Raw genomic sequence first — 21,717 nt, forward strand, 5'->3', positions numbered from 1 at the left:
GGATTCTAATGAAGCAGTGCCTATTAGTGAATCGCTAGACAATGTTTCTTGATATTCCCCAGATGTCATTTTTAAAATGAGCTTTGGCTGCAATCTTTAAAGATTTAAAGATTTAATCTGTTGTCTATTTTAACCCATTAACACCCATGTCTTTTAAAAGTAGGTTGCTAGGTAGCAATCAAATTGATAACATTGACAACCTGCAATTAGGGCTTTTGACAGCTTGACAAAATAGTCCAATCTTCCTGTCAGGTCTTGAAACAGTGATCTGATGGATTTAGGTATCACAGTAAATCTTCTCTGTTTGTAAAGGAAAAAGAAAAAATATATAATCCTCATTTGTTGGCGTCTCCGTGCTTTGCTTGCAGTAATCTATACATCGTGCTGCATCACTAATGTCACGCTGTGGCCCTGCCTGATGTTGTGTCACAGCTCAGCACCGTTCACAAGCATATTTCTAATTTCATTAGAACACATTCTTCTGATAGAATCCCATAATTGCTTTCATATCCCTTCGCTCTTGCTTTTAGAGTATTTACATAAAGCTGCAGTCAGCAGATTGGCATACCGAGAAACAGTCAATATTCTGAACAAAATCTTTTTTAATAGAGTCATTATGGGATTGGGGATTAATGGACAGGATGATTTAATAGCTCGAAAGTTTCACGCCCCCCACCCCCCACCCCCAAACCCCCCCTGCTGTTTATTTTAAATCTTGTGTGATATGAAAACACAACCTTGTTTATAGAACCTTTAAAGAGTTCCTGTCTTTAGATTTGATAAATCACACTACTTGATGACTGCCAGAAATTTCATTCACTCAACTTAAAAATTAATGATTTGGATTTATTTATGCCCTCAAATGAAGGACATCATACCTCGGCACATTATAACCTGCCGTTGATTTTTCTTTGTTAACAAAATCTTTATTATTTTTTATTTTTGTAAATAAGCTGTAATGTCACAGCACCAAAGTCAAGAAGCTCATAGTCAATATCAGAAGGTCCTGAGAAGCAGCTGGTACTGACTCCCCCAGTTTATTCTATATTCTGTTAAGGAAAATGTTGGTTTTATGATCTAATCTTTACTGAAAGAGTTAGTCATTTTGAAAGAACATAACACAAACCAATGAGGAATGTACTATATTCATCTTGAGGTGTCAAACAGGATAACCTATGATGCATGGAATCTTATTGCTAAATGTTATAATAGCTCATTCAGATTTATAGCAAATACTACAGCAGGAATCTGATGATAATCAAAACGTTTTAAATTCCTGGTTTTATCAGAACATCAGAAATAAAAAAAATAAAAAAAACATATCCTTGTGCAGTGAAAGAAGAGAGTATGGTGGTATTGTGTTCTTTAGCATTCATAGTAAAAATCCCAGAGTGTCCTTCCCCAGGAATTAGGAACTGTGTCTGTTATTAATGAAAGCTATAGTGATTGAGGAAAGCTGTACCGAAAGAAAATTGCCAGATTGCCTTAAAATATTTCTTCAGCAAAATAATAATAATAATAATAATAATTTAGTGTCGTCAAAGAGTTAGTACCCTTGAGAGAGGGCATTACCTGTCATATAATTGACCTTAGCCCAGATATTCGAAAAGTCTGCGCAGTGCGTTATGTGCGTCGCAAACGGCGGTTATGCGCGAATGCCCAAAATGTGCCATATTTTAAACTTATTTTTGCATGCCACAATCCGTTTTGCACTATGCACAAATATAATATATGCACAGCGTAATTTGGTGGGAGTGGCCAACAATTTGCGAGATCCTGCCGTGTTCAAAATTATTCGCCATGCATACAACCAGTTTTGCGAGGCACAAAATAACGCTTTTAAAAAGCAACGCTTAACTCCTCTCACATCACTCCAGCACTCACTTACCCAATCACTAAGGTGAAATGCAGGTGCTCTCCGAGGTACTACAACAATGGAAAACACCCAGCGATCATACAAGGTTCAGTCCACATCTATATAATGATTATATTCAAAAGGAGATTGTGATAGCAGCATCACTAGTTTCAATACGTTTAAAAAATAAACAAGGAAGCTGCAGTCATGATCGTTCTTTCGAACTGAACCAAACATTAACTTTCCCAAGCACGCTTTCTTGGTGCTGAAAGAATAACTCCCAAAACAGAATCAAGACTACAGCACGGTATCATAGTGCATACCATCGGTGTGTAACATAGACCGAGCCGGCAGATACTAAACAACTACCTGTATAAGGCAGGAAGCTTTACTTTAATAGACACATACAGCAGTGGATCAACCCTAGACTGATCAAGCAACAGTTTGCTCCTCCTTACCTTTCACATAGATTTCAATATCAAAGACTGCTTATACAGTAGTAGTCTGTATTGGTCAATTTTGTCGATGTTTTGAATGTAAAATGTACGAAAGGTGCTCCTTTCTTATTCCACTGCCTGCTCAGCCCGTTTTATTTAAGTTGAAGTAAAGTTATGTATACACTATTAAACAAAACAGGTGATTCCAGCTGGAATATTAATGTTATTAATTATTGTTGTTGTTAATATATGTATGTATTTCTTATAACAGACGTCCTTATCCAGGGTGACAAAAAAAGAAAAAACACAATACAAAAATCAGATTAGCCCAGACCATGAGGATTAGCAGTTTAATAAGCAGGATGACAGCCCATAATGAGAAAACAACAGAAAAAAACTGATAGTACTATAACAGAAAACAAGACATTAAAAAAATAGTAATGAATTAGAATAGGCAACATGTACTGATATTATGTGACACATGACAAAATTATGGACACAGTAAAGAAATCATAAACTCACTTCCTAGCAAACAGCACAGCATAGACACATCTCTTTGAATTATGTAGAATCTGTGATGGCCCTTTAAATATTTAGCTTATTAGCCATCCCAATGCCTGTGATAATGTTAAATATTAAACACACATGTATCCATATGCGCAAATTTCATATGCTTAAGCTCAAAATTAGTTGAATTGCTCCAAAAGCCAAATTTGAATCAAAATGGCTAAGTTTTGCAATAAGTGTGACAGGTTGGCAATGTGCAGAATGTCTCCATTACATGTGTTTAGCTAAGTGCTCTATCCTCAACAACACTGGCAAAGGGCCGCAGTGCTCCAGGGCTCAATCAGTAATATATCTCTGTAGTTGCACTCTCCAAAGGCTCCCTTTCCTTTTCTTGCCACTCACCCGGTATACCACACTCAGGTATAACGACACAGCTAACTTTTTTTTTATATTGTTATTTATTTCTCATTGATATCAGAAGCATACTTTTCCACCCACGATCTGCATTCCATGCTATTGACTATGCCGTACAGCTGTGGTAGGAGCAGGGGGCGTGGCGAGTGTGAGTATGTGTAAGGGATACCCATATGCAGGCTGCATCCACAGGCAACGTTCTTGGCCGGCTCCATGCTGAGATTCCCGTCTTCGGGGCTTCCGAATAGGGTAGTGTTTTCAGCATCGTGGGTTTGTTTTACAGTCCACACTTCTGTAAATATGTTTTATGTATAGTGTAAGGAGCAAAAGTCGGAGCTACTCAGAACAGGCGCATTTCTGTAAAATATGGAGGGGTGTTTGATGCTACAGAGGTACTTTGTCAGTTTATTACATATTCTAGCTGCTGCATTGATCGAGGAACACGTTTACCAACTGTGTTCCAGACACTTCATTTATTCCTCTCTAAGAGCTTCTGTTTTTGCAACCAAATCCATTGCACAGGTGGTAACTGAAGCCTGAAAAACGCCTGCAGTCCAAATTGAACTGCCAAATATAACTATTTCCACATAAAACAATTTGCTTCAAGGTTTCTACTCCTGCTTCTTCTTTTGGCTATTAAACTGAAATAACTGTTGAGGGAAAGATCCACCTCCAACAAAAGCAATATGGTTTTCATTAGGGGTAATACATACTGTATAGAAAAATCACAAGTGTGCTAAAAAGCAGCTGTTTTCTAAAGCAGATTTCAATTGAATCAGGTCAAAATGCAGTACAGCGGACTGAGAGCATAGAGTACCATATTTAATGATTTAGAACGGGATAGATCCTACCAAACCACTGTTCTATTGTAAATAAAGAAGATAAAGGTAAAAATAAACTCAAATCACCTACCTATTCAAATAAAACACTACCATTCTCCAAAGCTGCAAACGTTATTTACTGCATGTAACAAAATTAAACAAAATGATATGCACAAAACTGTGTGCTAAGTTCCTGTAGTAAATATTATTGGAAGATGACAATGGCAGTGAAACTAGGGCCACAATTGTAATGCTTTGTCAAATAATAGTTTACATTTTAAAAGGGTTTCTAATACTGAAGCAGCTTGTCTGTGTTTAAATGGACCCTTCAGTGCTGTTAGGCAGTGGTGATCTGAGTGAAAGGTTTGTGTGGAACATGCTGGCTCAGTAAGTACCCTTATTAGGTCTGGTCTCCAATGGATAATACACAGGGAAGAGTAGATCTTGCCTGGAAATGCCTCCTGTGGGTAACCAGTTATATCCTTAATATAACCCTGATGTATTTGTTTTTACCGCACACATATAGCACCTCCACTGAACTTATTGTCACACACAACAATCTCATTCTGCAAATGGAAGTAGTGTTTCATTCTATTTTTCACACTTGTTGGGTTTTTAGAAATAAGTCCAAGTAATCTTGCATTAATAAGCCATTATCCTGAGTTTGCAACATTTCATTGAACCAGGGTTAATTACAAAAACTACTATGTGGAATCAATTTAAATAATGCATTTCAAAATCTATTTTTACAGAAGAAAAATAACCCTTGGTTTTGATAAGGGCACGGTATCTACACTTGGATTTACCTTCACAGGATACAAAATATTCTGTACACTGCTTGTTTTTTCTTCTCTGATTTCATGAATGTAATAGCTGAGCAATATCTTTAATTTAGTTATGAGAACTGTTTAGAAGATCAGTTTCTTAATACATAAATAATATCATTCCTTTAAAGATGCTTACCATTTCCCCACTTGCTTATCTTTATTCTGTATAGACTGTGGGATGCTACTTCATCTATATGGTCCTGGAGAGCCACAGTCCTGCAGATCATTAATGGCTAAAGACCAGGAAAAAAAAGTTAGTATTGACCAATTATGAAAATAATTGGTTCAATTAAGCAACTGAGAACTGCAGACCCTGCGGCTGACCAGGACCAGGGTTGGCCACCATTGATCTACATACTGAACAAAACTAATGACTAAACACTAACTGAAACAAGAGCTGCTCACACCAGACTTACACTTGGTGATGGGTCTTTTTAGTGTCAATGAAGGCACCACCATCTAAAGGGGGAGGGGAGTAGTTTAGCCTCTAAGCCAAAGTAATACGGTCTCGGAGATGCCACATGCAAAGATGTGCCATAGTGCCAATAGTAATGGTCACCAACTGTGAGGTAAATCTTTTTTTTTTTACGCTGTGATTTTTCCACCTGTAATTGATGTGTAAGTCAAAGCAGGCACCATCATCGTCTAGAGAAAATAAAAAGATCGATGCAAAACAAATTGATGAATGCTTACATTTTGCCAAGAAAAACAAAACCTATTACACCCCCACCCCCCCCCCCCCCCCCCCCCCCCCCAAGTGCAGGAATTTGCATTTTAATAGTAAAATTAATCAATTTAATTAAAAACATTATTTACTACTTCAAGCCATGATTGTGCCTGAAATGAACTATGACCTTCATACTGTTAAACTAATAGCTTCAAATATGAATTCATAAGAAGAAAAACATGGATTTTGTTCAATGGAACTAAATAACTCAACAGTAAAATAATGAAGCTGTCAGAGTTTGACCACCTAAATTCCCTTTAAAAGATATTTCACTGTTATTAAGATTTAATTCTTTGTGTTTTGCTAAGATGAAAATGCAGCCACTAGAAACAATTTCATGATAGTTTTGTTTTAATCATTTCCAAGGTTACGATTGAGTTTTAAGGTTTTCTAGAGGAACTTGCTTGCATTACTATTTATTTTTTGAACATGGCAATATACACATTGCAAATACTATAGGTCTAGAGAGCAAAGCTTTTGATGCAGGAAGTTGTCACATGGCTGATGTTATCATCTTGTCTTGAATAATTTCCTGTGCAGAAGTCTGAAGTGCTGAAGTGCAGCTTCCACAGAGACCTGACCTGACAGTTACCATTGACAAAGTGTCTGATACTCTAAATACACCATTTCTTCAATTCTTTTCATTTACAATATTCCATCTCTGATGTCCCCAATCATATTATGTTTCCAAAGATGCACATTGCCTTAAAACCCCTGTAACTAATCAATACATTCAATAATCTATATACCATACATCTTGAAAAAAAAGACAGATACAGAAAGCTTTATTTTTTATGAGCACCTACGCAGAGTTGGAGGATGAAGGTGGTGAAACAGAACTGACAGGCTCTGCTCAATCTCTAAGTCAAGGGTCTGTGGGCAGTTTGACTGGTAATTTAAATCACAAAATAGCTACCTTGTCTTTCTTCATCTGATTTATCAGGTGGAATCTAATCTGTCACTGGAAGTAGACTTGAAAACAATCTCAAGTCAGTCCAGTTTGTTTCCATCACTTTTTCCATAGGTGTTTTTCAGTAGTCTGCCGAATAAAGCAAAGGCAAAGATAAAACACATCTGGAAATAATTCTGTACAGAGAAGGACATATGTATGTGTACAGTATTAGAAGGAATTATGCTATGTATATTATTAATCATAGTAATATATTGATGTCTACTTAGAAGCCTTTCATCTCTCTGTTTGAAACAGTGTGAGTCACAGGCACATTACTACTGTCAGTTTCTATTCTTGGTAGGAGATATTTGATCAATATACTCTATTGCATGCCAGTGGAGTATATATATATGTATAACATATACCTCTATATATATATATATATATATTAATATATAGAATATATATATATATATATATATATATATATATATATATATATATATATATATATATATATATATATATTATAATATAATTAGCCATTTTAAATACATGGCTTTACAATACAGATGGTAAATCTTTACTCTAAATATAATTAACATATGTTTTATAACTTGCAAATATATAAAGTTTGGTACAGTAAGTTGATATTAACTGATTTGGCCCCCTAGATCTATGAGACCTAAAAGCTTTTTTCCCCTTCTCAACTACCGCAAGGCAGGGGTAATAATGTATTATGTTTATTGTTTTGGGGGATTTTCGGTATGACAATGTAAATGCCACTACTGTGAAGCTTCGCAATTCTAAGATTAGCAGTGATCTACGTGCATGAATATGTCTACAGCAGTCAAAGTTTGAAGGGATGAAAAGATTTGTGAAGTTTTGTGAGTTTATAATTAGGAAGGGGTTTTCAAAGCATTTTTAGATTAAAATTAGTTTATTTATATAGTGAAGAATTTACCCTGTTATCTGAAAGATCCCAATTTGTTTAACACAACAGAGCAAAAATAAATAAATAAATAAATAAATTCTCAATGTGCCAGATGTTATCATGGAATAACTATTAAAGCAAGAGCAACTCCTGCCCCTAGTGACATTTGCCCTGAAAATTGATCAAGATTATTTTTCTGGTTCATATGCAATGCATACAGTCACTAGCCATAACAAAGTAGGGATATCTACCTTCCACTAATTAAGCAAATTGATGGTTCTTGCAGGGAACTCACTTTACCCTCAAGCTCAAATCACATAAACAGCAAGCATATCTGAGGCGGTTCCAATACCAGATCAAATTGTCAGTCGAGTAGCTAGTAACTTATTTGTCCTTCGACAAACAATAACAATCCAATAATCAGCAAGGAAAGGTTTTATATCTTTGCTCAATCTATTATGTCCCGGCTGTGTGCCAGAGTTCGCCTCCTCCTCCCCAGCCTCCACCTGCTTTTTGGCTTCGTCTAACGGGGAGGGCAGCTGTTCTGCCCCCCTGCCCATGACTTCCCTATGGTCAGCCTCTCCATTTATCTAATTTATGGGCAGGAGTACCTCGTAAGACAAGGCCAAAGGCCAAGTAATGTAGTGTAAATAAAGTAGTAGTGTTCTCTTGTCTTTATCACATGAGTTTCTTGACTGAACTACAGCATGCCAGGTGTCTTAAGTGGTTCTACAAAGACGAATAAATCCTGTTCCCAATAATAGCTGTACACCATGCAATCAATGGTGATATAATGAAATACTATGAATCTTTAGTGTGGAACAAATGTCAACCACTACTCCCCAGATGCAAAAACTAATAGAAACAGATTGGGTAATGTTGTATAAGAAAGCGATGATGTCTAGAATACAACTGTGGTACCAGTCAAAACAGAGAGTGATTACAGAGCATTGTTTATTAAAACTGACATTCATATTTAACCTATCAGGAGCTGACGATTGTGCTGAATGATTTTGGCTTTGTGATATTGTCTGCCGTTATTTGTGGGCTAAATTGACACAACCTAACATATACTACGTCTACCCTGGCCTCCAGATAGGTTCTTCTACTCGTAACAAAAGACAAATAAAAAAATCTTGCCATTTGAAAGAATGTATGCATGCTACTCACTTCATATGACAGACTTGAAAGGCCCCAGGGTTTCACATTGGAAACTCTAGTGTTATCCTATATCCATCAAAGGCATCCATCAAGGCTCCAGATGAATGGATTGACTTTGATCTAAGAATCAGTGCAGTTCTTTTAAACTTAAGTGTACATTCTAGTTTTGATTGAGCCCCAGGTTTTCCTGGTGAACTCAGTCTAATTTGGAATGAAAGCTTAAGATAAGAGGCATTCCATAGTTTGTTTTTCCTTTTAAAAAAACAACCCCTTATATAGTAAAAGGTCGAGAAGCTGTTTGCTTTTCATGGCTTCTTCACACTTCTTACACTCCTTTGCATCGATATACTCGGACTACCTATTATAAGAGCCATAAATCTGTGGTTATTTATTTATTTTTTGTAATTTATAATTATAGCTTCTGAGTTTCGGTTTTAACCAATAAAAAGCCAATAAACACCGGAAAACACCAAAAAAACCTGTGGAAATGGTTAATCTATTCACGTTGACTTTACCCTTTTTCAAATAAAAAATAAAACCTACTACAAAAATAATAACAAATACCTTTCCCAGTGCTTCTGGGCAATGTTCCACCTTCCTGACTGTATCTTATCATTGATTTTTTCTGAATGCTTTAAACCCGCCCCAACTACTGAGTGACACCACATTTCTACATTTCTATTGGAGACTCCGCTTGCGATATTTAAAACAAGATTACAATCAGGATGGAGGCTTATTGGATTTAAAGCTCTATTACCGTTAAGATATTGAGGATTTAAAACAGAATTGTGGTGAAACGTACAAAAATGCATACACACAAAAACCCCAGAAGAATGTGCCCGTGACCATAAGGATTTCGTTTTGAAAAACAGCAAAGGAAAGAAGGTACAACTTAAGTGTACAAGTACTGTCGAGTTAATATACATATTTTGACACACAAAAAAAACAAAAAAACACTCAGGCATTTTGGAAAGGAACCAAAATACTAGTTTCACACAATATATCAAAAACTAAAGACCTGAAAACAACCAATTTACATAAAACTCGAGAATAGCTAAAAATAAGCACAGAAACATACAATTAATAAAATCCGAAAAACAGAAACACTATTTATAATTCTGTAAACATAAAAAGGTAGACCATAATTTAAAACTACGAATGCTTTTATTTAAGTACTGCTTAAAAATGTGCAAACACAAACCTTATAGATACGCTGCATATGATTAATGCACAATTTCAATGTAGTCTTAAAAAGCAAATCTGTTATATGGTACAATCTGTTTAGGTGGTTAGAAATGCATAGAGTCTGGGTGATATGCTGCATTTGGATATACTGACATTTATTTTTGGTGCTTCTGCAATTTACATTTACATACTGGTATTCTAAATGTACTGGTGATTCAGTGCATTCTTGCATGTTTACACTAACTTATCACAGCTAGATTGGTAGAGGGCTCAAGTGTCAAAACAAGGAATCTGCTAAATCACTAGACCTGCCATCACCTTGGAGACCAGTGTGCCTTGTGGCTAGACTCCTCGCAGGGCCAGTTAGTATAGAGTTACTTCACTTCAGTTGGTTACCTGCTTACTTGACAAATATGATCCATGTCTCATGCATGTTAAAAGATTTAAATCACCACATGCCATTCTTTGTAAAACCAATAGCACATAACCTTTATATGTAACTAGATACACTGCTGTTGAAAAGCATTGATATTTATAGTAGTACTGATAATTCCTTATTGTCTTCTGCTATTTATGCAATTATATTCTCTGTCAGTTGGTTTGTATAATGTGGTTGTAAAGCAATGAAGTTGCAGAAACCTTTATGTGTGTAGAATATTTCCTGTGTCTATTTGACAGTGTTGAGGATGGAGGACTTAAGTTTTTTGAGATGCTGTTTGAAATTAACTTCACATGAACACTTGTACTGCAGAATGTGGTGTGGCTCTAACCAATTAAAATAATAAATATTTAAGAATTATTTGTAAAAGTTCGGCTAATGATAACATCTATGAATTGCTTTTTGAAAGGTTTAAACAATAAAATTGTCTCAGAAAAAAATGACCCTGTAGTCATAGACATTTAATGTAAAATCTTACCAAGATTTGTTTTTTAAAGTGTTAACTGACTCAGGGAAAATGTTGTTTAATTAGCTGTCACAAGCAATGTAGATGCGGGTGTACAAATTCCATGTCCCACCTTACTCGCAATTGACTTGTGACAGAAGACAGAAGGCAACTTTACACAGGCAATACAAACACAGCTTGATTCCATTCCTATGTTATCAAGTAAATAATCTTGTCAGGTAGCTTGAACAAACACATCATACCTCATTCATGCAACCTTTTCACTCTGTACCATGCATGCTTACTGGAAACAATCTCTGCTGTCACTTGTGATAACGTACTGACTGAAGTATAAATACCTGGACACATATGCCAATATTTTAATAATATCTCAATTGTCCAAAATGTGATGTTCTAAAAAAGGAATTGGGGCAATGACGTCAAAGTGGCGTGCATTTATGGCACTGAGCAGAGTGCTTTAATGTTTAGTTGTTTAGGTTTTGATTGTCAAGACCCAATCTGTATTTTTTTGAAGTGCATTTTCTTTCTCTAAATAAGCTCTCTAATTTGAAAGGTTGACAATCATCACTGTCCATTTGCAGCTAGGAACTGAATTAATTAAATAAAAAATTGAGGACCGAAAAGTAACAAGTAATAAGCTTTATATTTATTATAAGTTCTCTGAAAGATTGCCATGAATGTAGCGGACACTCGTGGTATCCAAGTACTGGAGACACCCCTAATATAAAGTTAATACAGGATGTGAGGTGGTTTTGCAATGGAAACACAAAAATAATCCATATCATCCATAGGAAGCCATCCATCCTATTTTCTTTTGTTCATGAAAAATAATAACTTTTTTTTTTTTTTTGTTAATGGAGAATTTAAAATTGAACACATTTGTGCAGTGGTTTGCACAAATGGGATATACTAGGCCTAGTTGTACTGTTTTGAGTCAATTTCCCTATGTTTTTTTGTTTGTGATCAGATTTTTATCTCATATGTGCAATGCTGATTTATGCATAATTACACATAGCTTTGTCTATGTGCTAACAATGATCACAGTTTGCAATAGTAGTTCGTAAGAATTTGAAAAGATATTGTACTATAATTATCTTTCTCTTAGCAAATGGTTAACATGGCTTTAAGGCTTAGGGAGGAGAGTGTGTGGAACACACTAATTTGCAAATGCCTGTCAATGTGCAACAAATAAACGTTACACCAAGGATAAGCATAAGCTGGAAACAGTCTTGTTGAGTGTAATGCCATGTCAATGTCACTAATCCCAAAACTGCATGACCAACTAGGCTTAATGGCCTTTCATATTAGTTACTTCATATAAACCATTTATTGCACCATTACATGGTAAAAGCATAGCACAGGGTTATAAAATATACCACACAGCATAAACAGGAAAACATCAAAATGGGATTCTAATAGGTGACATTTTCATTTTCTCCTGCCTTGAAACAAAAAGATCTGCTTGAGGGTAAATCTAGTTACACCTAGCTGATCATAAACAATTCATTAACATGCACAGATGGTTTCTTATAGGTAGAGGCAATAAAACATCTTCAAGCTTACTTAGAATTTGCACAGATAAATGTGACTGTTTAATTATTTCTGCAGAACTGCTGAGCATGATAGAGACACTGAGGACCAATGCAGCATTGCCTTCCAGCGTTTCAGTCACTAATAAACCAAAGACATAATTAATAAGCACCGTTGTATGCAGGTTAGGCTATAGAATCATGCTAAAGTCTTAAAAGAATAATTCTATAGTCTGTAGTTTTAGAGTGCTGAAGTATGCATGCTAACAGAACAGAACTTACCAGTGTATTCCACAGTAGGACCTTTCTTATAGGGACTTATACACACTGGGGTGTATTCATAGAACATTAGTTTGCCTGTACATGCATATTGGCTGCAATGGGTTAACTGGCATACTTTACTAATACTGCCCACTGCAACGTCCTTCTCACATGTAATTACACTATTGCCCCTTAAATAAGGAGGCACAACGAGTACTGATCCTAATCTACTGTACTTTACCCAGCCACCTGCTGAAAAAGAACATACATCTTGATCTTTGATATTGATTGTTTGATATTGGTATCTTATTACTGATCTGATTACCTTTAGATCGAGTCGTTGAAAGAAAGGCTGTCATATTCTATAGGTAGATAACACACCAGCATACACAAGATTCTACATTTAACTTTTTGGCACACAATGCTTGATTTATTCTAGCTTAATTTTGATGCCTGTTGACAAGTCTTGCTTGTACTAAAAACCTCATCCCTTTTCCTTTTATAGACATCTTATGCACTCAAAACAAAAAGGCACAGAGACAATATATGCTGTAACTACGGAAAAAGGAACAGAGGTTTCTGTCTTTATGCATTTTACAGGTGTTAGCTTTTCTGCTTTCTCCGCAAAAGGTGCCTACCATATATTGTAAGCCACCAATAGCCTATGACAACTCTAAAGGAGTTACAGTCTTACACGGCTGAGCTGGGAGACACTGTGCATACGATAACAATAGTCTGGGTGCTTCACAAAACTGGTCTCTACATACGATAACAATAGTCTGGGTGCTTCACAAAACTGGTCTTTACGAGAGAGTTGCAAAAAGAAAGTCATTGTTAAAAAAACTCACGTCAAATCTTGGCTAGAGTTTGCCAGAAGGCATGTGGGAGACTCTGAGACCAAGTGGAAGAAGATTATGTGGTTTGATGAGACCAAAATAGAGCTTTTTGGCCTCAACGCTAAGCGTTATGTTTGGCGCAAGCCTAACATCGCAAATCATCCTGAGAACACCATCCCTATCGTGAAGCATGGTGGTAGCAGCATCATGCTATGGGGATGCTTCTCTGCGACAGGACCTGGAAAGCTTGTGAAGATAGAGGGCAAAATGGATGCAGCAAAATACAGAGAAATCCTGGAGGAAAACCTGCTGAAGTCTGCAAGAGACCTGAGACCTGAGACCTGAGACCTGGGAGAAGATTTATCTTCCAGTAGGACAATGACCCCAAACATAAAGCCAAAGCCACACTGGAGTGGCTTAAAAACAAAAAGGTCAATGTCCTGGAGTGGCCCAGTCAAAGCCCGGACCTCAATCCAATTGAGAATAAGTAGAAAGAGTTGAAAACTGCTGTTCACCAAAGGTCCCCATCCAACCTGACGGAGCTTGAGCAATTTTGCAAAGAAGATTGGGCAAAAATTGTAGTGTCCAGATGGACAAAGCTGGTAGTGACTTATCCAAGTAGACTCATGGCTGTAATTGCTTCCAATGGTGCCTCTACCAAATATTGACTCAAGGGGGCGACTACTTATGCAATCAATTATTTTCTGTTATGTATTTGTAATTAATTTAGAACAATTTTATTTTTCACTTTGACGTTATGGACTTTTTTGTGTTGATCATTGGCAAAAACTTCTAATTAAATCCATTTTGTTTCCATGTTGTAACACAATAAAATGTGGAAAAGTCCAAAGGGGGGTTGGGGGGTGAACACTTTTGAAAGCCATTGTATAAAGCGAAGATATAATTCAATTTTAATTTAATTAACATAATGGTATTGTGTCTGTGATCAATGACATTTTATTCGCTCATTTTTTTTTGTGACAAATTGAAAGAGACAAGAAATGCATGACTTGATTAAATTAGGTTTGACTTTTGAAACATAATTAAATAAAGCATACATTCCAGAAGACTGAAGCAAAACTGTTTTTTTTTTTTTTTTTTTGGGGGGGGGGGGGGGGGGGGGGGGGGGGGGGTTTCTGGGGGGGGGGGGGGGGTTTATGTTTTCTGGCCTGCTCATATGAAAACAATGTATTTGAAACCGCAGTGAAAGCCCAGTACATTGAAAGAGTTTAGCAGTTTTTTCTTCCAATGGTGATTTATTGTCCCACAATACTTGTATTACAATACATTTAAGATTACTGTTTTAGCCTTTTATGGTACAAGGTACATATGTGTCCCACAAGTAAAATACACAATTATTGTTGCAATGAGGTGCACAAAGCAGGCTTTAAAATGTTCTGCCAGGTTGGATCTGGTCATCCAAATTGCTTTGTTTCTTTGTGATACTTGAGTCGCTCTCAAATATATTTTAGGCAGACACTTTTTAAACTGCTCAATTCTTTGTGTACCTTAAGGGATTAGATAATTAACATTAACCCCAAAATTCTTTTTTATAATTACTTTAAAGCCAATCATTATAAAATAAGCATTTTATCAATTAAATATTGAATGAATTCAATAACCATACACAGCTCACAATGATAAATTGTTAAGTAGGAAACTGATACATAATGACAGCAAATGCTTACAAATCCTGAAATGGAGTCCATTCCAGTACCTTAAACCAGCTGCTGCTTATTCTGTATCGCAATACTGTTTCTAGTGTAATGCAAACATGTGCTGGAGTGCAACAGCAAACGTATCCATAGGTGTAAATGGCATATACTTTATAATCTATAAAGCAGCTGACAGTAAAGAGTAACACAAAATAAATTACCAAAAGCATACAGTATCTCAGATAGATAATCACCTCTGTAGCCCATGACAGCCCAAGTCTCCCGGAACTTCCAGGAGTCTTCCTGATCCACATAACACCATGCTGACAAAAAACTACCCCGAACCGACCGTTATTAACAGTATATTAAAGTATATTGTATAAAACAACATTAATGTGTTCGTGCACATTACAATTGTAAAAATAGGTATGTACAACAGGCTTAACTGTACTGTAGTAAAATCAAATTAATACCTAGCGGGCTTTTTCTGTTGTTGTTGTCTATCCTACATGCAATACAGTACAAACCAAACCATGCTGATGTGTTGTAGGCATCACATTGTTATAGGATGCGTACACAAGAAAATATTATTTTAAATTGAAACTAAGTTATTTCAGCATATTTGCTTTTATCTGTCTCTCATATTTTTATTCCTGCCGCCACCAAAAACTAACCTGTTGTCAATAGAATAAATCCTGTGCTCAACTTCAGACCTGTTGCCATCTCACAATTTGTATGCTAATCAGAATCTTTTTGACAGGTATTTGGGATTCTAATTAGTTAGCAAATAGAGTGTGACACTTTAGGAATACCAAGCGCAGTTATTTCAGTTTTCCTCCACAATCCTAGCCAAATTAGCCCCACTTAGTAAACCGGGCCTATAGTGTGTTGCGATAAAGGAAAAAGATCCCCTTTATGCTGGTTTACACAATGCAATTCAGATTTCTCAAATGGCCACTGTGTGATAAACGATTATGGAAGACCTGTGGAGGTAACACCAATGTACTTGACTTTCCCTGCACATTGACATGAGATTTTTTCTGTATGTTATTTTATCTTTGTGTTTTGCTCTGTAGATAACCTAAAAGTATAAAAATGTGAAGGTCTCTGTAAGTTTAAGCGCTGCTGCACACTAAAAAACACAAAATAAAAAGGTTGTACAAACAAAAACACTGCTCACAGAGCTAAATAAAAAGGCTTAACAAAACAAGTCACAAACACAGCAGAAACAGGAACAAAATAACCGGCTCAAGGGCCAAAACAAAAGGTTTAAACAAAATTCTAAAGTGTAGGCTACGCATTAGCCTTCACTACAAAGTTTTAAATATTTTGACCACCTCCACCTCCACCTCCACCTCCACCTCCACCTCCACCTCCACCTCCACCTCCACCTCCACCCACGCACGCGCACACGCACACGCACGCACACAAAGGCTTTTTACTCTCCTTAAATACCATGTGACTGGAGCCTAATTATCATCAATTATTCAATTTAGCTCCAGCCACACATTCTCACATGTATTTTTGCAGGGATAGGAAATTAACCCCATCCCTGCCAACCACCACCAAAACACCAGAAAATAATATTATTTACAGACAAGGCCCTGCCCTGCCAAAGACTCCCTTAAATTAATCTCAGAACTGTTAGCTCAAGTTAAATATGGTGCAATTTTAACATGCTGTATATTTTCTGTAACTGCAACCAGATATATCAAATCTGTAGTGTTTGGTTTTATACATTTCCAGATTTGGAGATTATGGATTTAACCATGGCGATGTGCTAATCTCAAATGTATCTACAACATTTCATTCTGCTTCTGTTTATGGAAATATTTTTAAAGTTATATTGAACAAATTGTAATTTTCATATTGAATATACGAAGAGATTTACGGTAGGACTAACACCATAAAATCTCAAGAGAAACAAGACAGAGTAACACAGATTCTGTTTTATGTCTAAAGCTAAATGTATACAATATCATAATAGCACAATTCAACTTTACAAATGGTTTTACAGTTTTGCATGTGCTTTTTTCAACATACCTGAATTAAACCCAACAGTATAACTTTACACCAGGCATCACACTTTTGATACTGCCTACCTGTATTTGATTATATTCATTGCTTAACTTAATCACCTGGCTCCCTTTAAAAAAAAAATATTTATAGAATATTAGAATAATAGATGTGCTGCAGTGAATTACAAAGTTACAATCGCATTGAGTGGTTTATGATGAATTCACTAGAACCAAGAGATGCATTTATAACCTAAAGTAATTCATTTTAGCCCCATTTCTTATTTTTTATAATATATGGATCCCACGACTTTCAAGTTTGATATTAAAGGCAATTTAGTTTGTTGTGTTTTCTTGGTCTCCAATGAATGATTATCTGGCTTCCAGTGTGGGAATTTCAAAATGGGACATTTTTAGTGCCTGGAATTTTTTATTTATTTATTTATTTTTGATAAAAATGACAGTCAACTGTTTAAAAGATGTACAGAGAATTCCAATTTTTTTTTAGAAATTTTAAAAGTTTGTGTGAACTGTCTTTCAGTCAGGGAACTCATGCAATAGAATATTTATTAAAGATCAGACACAATAACACATTCTTGCATATTATACATTCTTGCATAACACATTTAGACATATAAACATCTTTGGCCTGGCCTTAATGAACGTTTGCTCGTGGAGGCTCTGACTGTAGGGAAGCTGTGGGAAGGGGGCAGGATAGCTGCCCTCCCCCTTTGACGAGGCCAAAAATCAGGTAGAGGCTGGGGAGGACGAGACAAATTCTAAGACACAGCAGGGAGGTAATGGATCAGGTAAGATATAAATCTCTTTCCTGACAATTATTGGATAAGTAATTACATTATTAGCGAAGAGGTACTGCTATTTTAATTAATGATTGACTGGCTATTGACACTTGATAAGCTTAATTTAATTGACTGATTAAAAGTGAGTTCCCTGCCTGAAATACTGTGTTGCTTAATGTAGTTGCCCTGCCACAACTTTGGAAAAAAACATATATGCATTATAAAGTTAGATACATACATAGGAAAGTTAATGTGGTACAATTATGCACGCAATGACTGAAGGAGATAGTCACAAACTGTCCAGTCAATCTAAACATTATCATATGTGCCTTAAGTTAAATTTGCATGGTGTGTTTTCTTTTTTCCCTGATGTTTAATATTGAAATTGGCATATTCGGCTCCACAATTCTAACCAGGCAGCCACCAGTATCCAGCTCTATAATTACTGAAATATTTCAAAATCTTGAAAGAGGTAACTCCTAACTAAAGTCATATAACGCTTCCATTTGAGCTCTTTACATATCACTTTTTTTTGGTTTGTTTCATGTTGCCTTGTTTTCCCAGAATTATAAAAAAATCTCAAAAAGGCATTCTACAAAATGAACTAAAAAATGCATTTCAATGTTTTTATGAAGGGTACCGTTCAACTGATATACTATGTTAATGTTTCATTACATAAGAGATCAGGTCTGGTCTTCTAGCTGACACCTACAAAGAGCTATACCATAGGGGCAATCAGAGTTGAAAGGTCACAGTCTCATTTGATTTCTCTGCAGCGAGGAGGTGAAGACTTCCCAACAAGTCCATGTTTCTGGTTATGCTATGGAATAAATATAACAATGCATATTCAGTTTAATTTTGTGGAACAGAATGCATGGTACTTTGTAACAAACTATATCACACAGCGGTCTTGTGAAACCCTGCAGAGGTTCATGCTGTATTTATCCGAGATTGAAAATGAAATCAATATGTGTCACGTTTCTGAAAGGAATCTATAAGCCCCAGGTTTGGTGTCAGTGTTCTATAGCTCCTAAAGGCTTCAAGAGGACAGCATTAGGATGCATCTGTGCTCCGAGACCCAGGCACAACTACAAGTAAATGCATCTTCCACTGAAATAATTTTCAAACATCTTCTCTGGGGAAACTGGCTGAACAATCAGCAAAAATATCAATTGCATACAACATAGATTTTCACTTAACAAATTAACTTGGGATGTATTTATGACTGACAACAAACAGACATTGAAATATTTTTGTTTTCGTTGCCTCAAAAGCAAAAACAAATGAAAGATATATATGTTTGTAGGTTTTAAGCATTGATTTCTGGTGTTGTTTCGTTGTTTTTTAAAACTCTATACGTCACTAACTAAAAATACCTATGTATGTTTCTTTTTTGGAAGTTTGTTTTACAGTCAGTCCCATTTTGGAAGGAAATCAAAATGATGAGGGTTTGGAAGGTGGTTCCATACACTACCTGTAAAACAAAACAAAACATGAAAAAACAACAAGAAGAACATGTGAATGGCTTCAAACTTTACAAATAAGTACAGCCACCTTTACAAGCTTTTTCTTTTGGTCATGCTTACCATTATAAATATAGGTATCCTTCAACAAGTGGGAAAAAAAAAAAAAACAGACAAATATGTTTCAAACTAAACTGAGAGGCCCATCACACACTTCTCATTTCCTTTTAGGATTGTTTCATAAAAACCAGTATGTTTTGTTTTTAGACTTTCTGTTTTGACTTACTATAACTGCATAGTTTAGTTAACAGGACCGCTGAGTTGGTTTTTTATTACAAAACACTGCCATTTCAGATTAAATCAAAGTATTCAATTTGGGGTAAATAAAAAAGTAATGAACTTTCAGTAATTTACTTTTCCAACCTAATTGTAATGATTTTACTTTTTAAAAATAAACTGATTTCAAAGAATAACCAAAAAAAGGCATTTAATTTTATTTTTCTTGGACACAAAATCGAATGTTTAATCAGGAACAAAGGCTGTATATTCTTTATGTCAGCTATGAAAATGCAAACTTCAAAAATTGATATCTATATCATTTAGACACTTATGTCAGCTATCCAAGATTAAAATGAAAACTGATGCGGAATTCTTAAAAATTACAATCTCCTTTCAAATATACTATACTTTTTTTTATTTTTTTGCTTGCAATCATATGGAGTTATATTTTTCTATTTGTATTTGTTAACTTCAATGGGTAATTATTGCATCGTGTACATGTGTATCTAGAGTAAAGAGCTTTACAGTTTTCAAATAATTTCATCTAATTTAAAATGTTAAAATGCTAAAAGAAACAACCACATGTGTGAGAAATCTTACCAGTTGTCATCAGTCTTGCTTGTAGCCAATCATTATTGCTCAATTACCAGAGGTTTATTCCTGTAGAAAGCTATAACGATGATTAGAATGTGCAATTATAATGCATCTAAATTGCAGTTTGAATACACTCTGCCAATTCACTACACCTTTTCTGTTCTTTCCCTGGAGTTGTTATTTCAGAAGAAACACATAAGAGTCCATAGCAACCATGTGTTGCATTCAGGAAGAACCAAAGGTAGCCATACCTTAGACAAATGGATCATTCATCTGGGAGAAGGATAATCTAAATTGTCCTTGGAAGTTGGGTGATGCAATTTTATTTTTATTTTAAAAAAAAAATTAAAAAAAGTTCTAACAAACTACTATTATATTTTCAAAGCTTTTCAGGTATGGTAGTCTACAACTGTTATCTAGGGCTGTTAGTTAAGTGCAATAGGTGAACCAATCATCACCATGAAAGAAATGTTTGAATTACCAAGGTCACATATATCAGGGTATGACTTGTACTTGTGTTGGCACAGATATTTTTAATGGGATGTTATATTTCTCTCTGTCATCTTGAACTGATCCAACCAATGGGGGGATGAGGGCTTCTGAAATATAATCATACCATGTCTAGTATAGAACAGATGTTTGTTCAGTTGCGATTCCAATTGATAATAAGTGATCACGAACAAGAAAGAAAGGTGCTTTATTTTAAAATGCACAGAGTTACACAGAGTGTAATTACTCCTTGGGGAGATAAAGAACAATTTCAGTTCCTTGAAGATGAATCGCAAAGCATGTTTCGAATTACACAAAATATTGAACATGTCAGTAAAGTGAATATACTGCTAGATAACTAAATTGTTTCAGTTCATCTCTGCTCCATCAGGATATTGTACATAGTTCTACGTAACTGACGCTGGAATAGCAGCACTTTCACCAGCTAACCATGTGCCTCAGGACCTCAAATAAACAGATGTTAAATTAATTGGGACTGGAAGGTTAAGGGCTTTAACCTGTTACCTCAGAGACTTCAGCAGACACACAAGCATCTTCCGTCCCATAAGCAGAAGATGAAAATGAAAAAGATATCTAGCCTGAGAGTGTTTTCACAGCTGTGCACCTCCTGCAATTCTGTGATATGCGGTGATGGGCCTTAGGGGCAGGAAGTGAGGTTTTCTAAAGAATAACGTGGGACACAGTAAAATTGTTTATTGAACTACTGCTGGAAAAATACAATAAAGGCATAACTGTAATAGCTACGGTTCTCAGACACAGAAATATGAAAATGGAGGAAGAGTGCGAAAGCTCCTTCACTGAGCTTCCTCTTGCTTCTTCATTAGTGTAGGAGGCTTCAGATGTGTGTGCCACAGTTTCTAAAACATATTCCAGTGTTATTCTCAACATCACTGAAGCTTTATTAAATTAACAAGTACAGTACTGTAGTTAATGAGTATGTGTGTGTTAATGTGTACTCATTCACCGCAACCATCTACTCCATTTAACAAGGGTATTTTTTTACATTTTATGAACATCTGCATCAATAATCCTTTTTTTAAGCAATAATTCCTTTACTTTTATTGCACACATACTCTGTTTTTCCATTCAGATGTGATGGGAAACTGCAGG

This window comes from Polyodon spathula, chromosome 12 (genome assembly GCF_017654505.1).
Source record: "Polyodon spathula isolate WHYD16114869_AA chromosome 12, ASM1765450v1, whole genome shotgun sequence".
NCBI lineage: Eukaryota > Metazoa > Chordata > Actinopteri > Acipenseriformes > Polyodontidae > Polyodon > Polyodon spathula.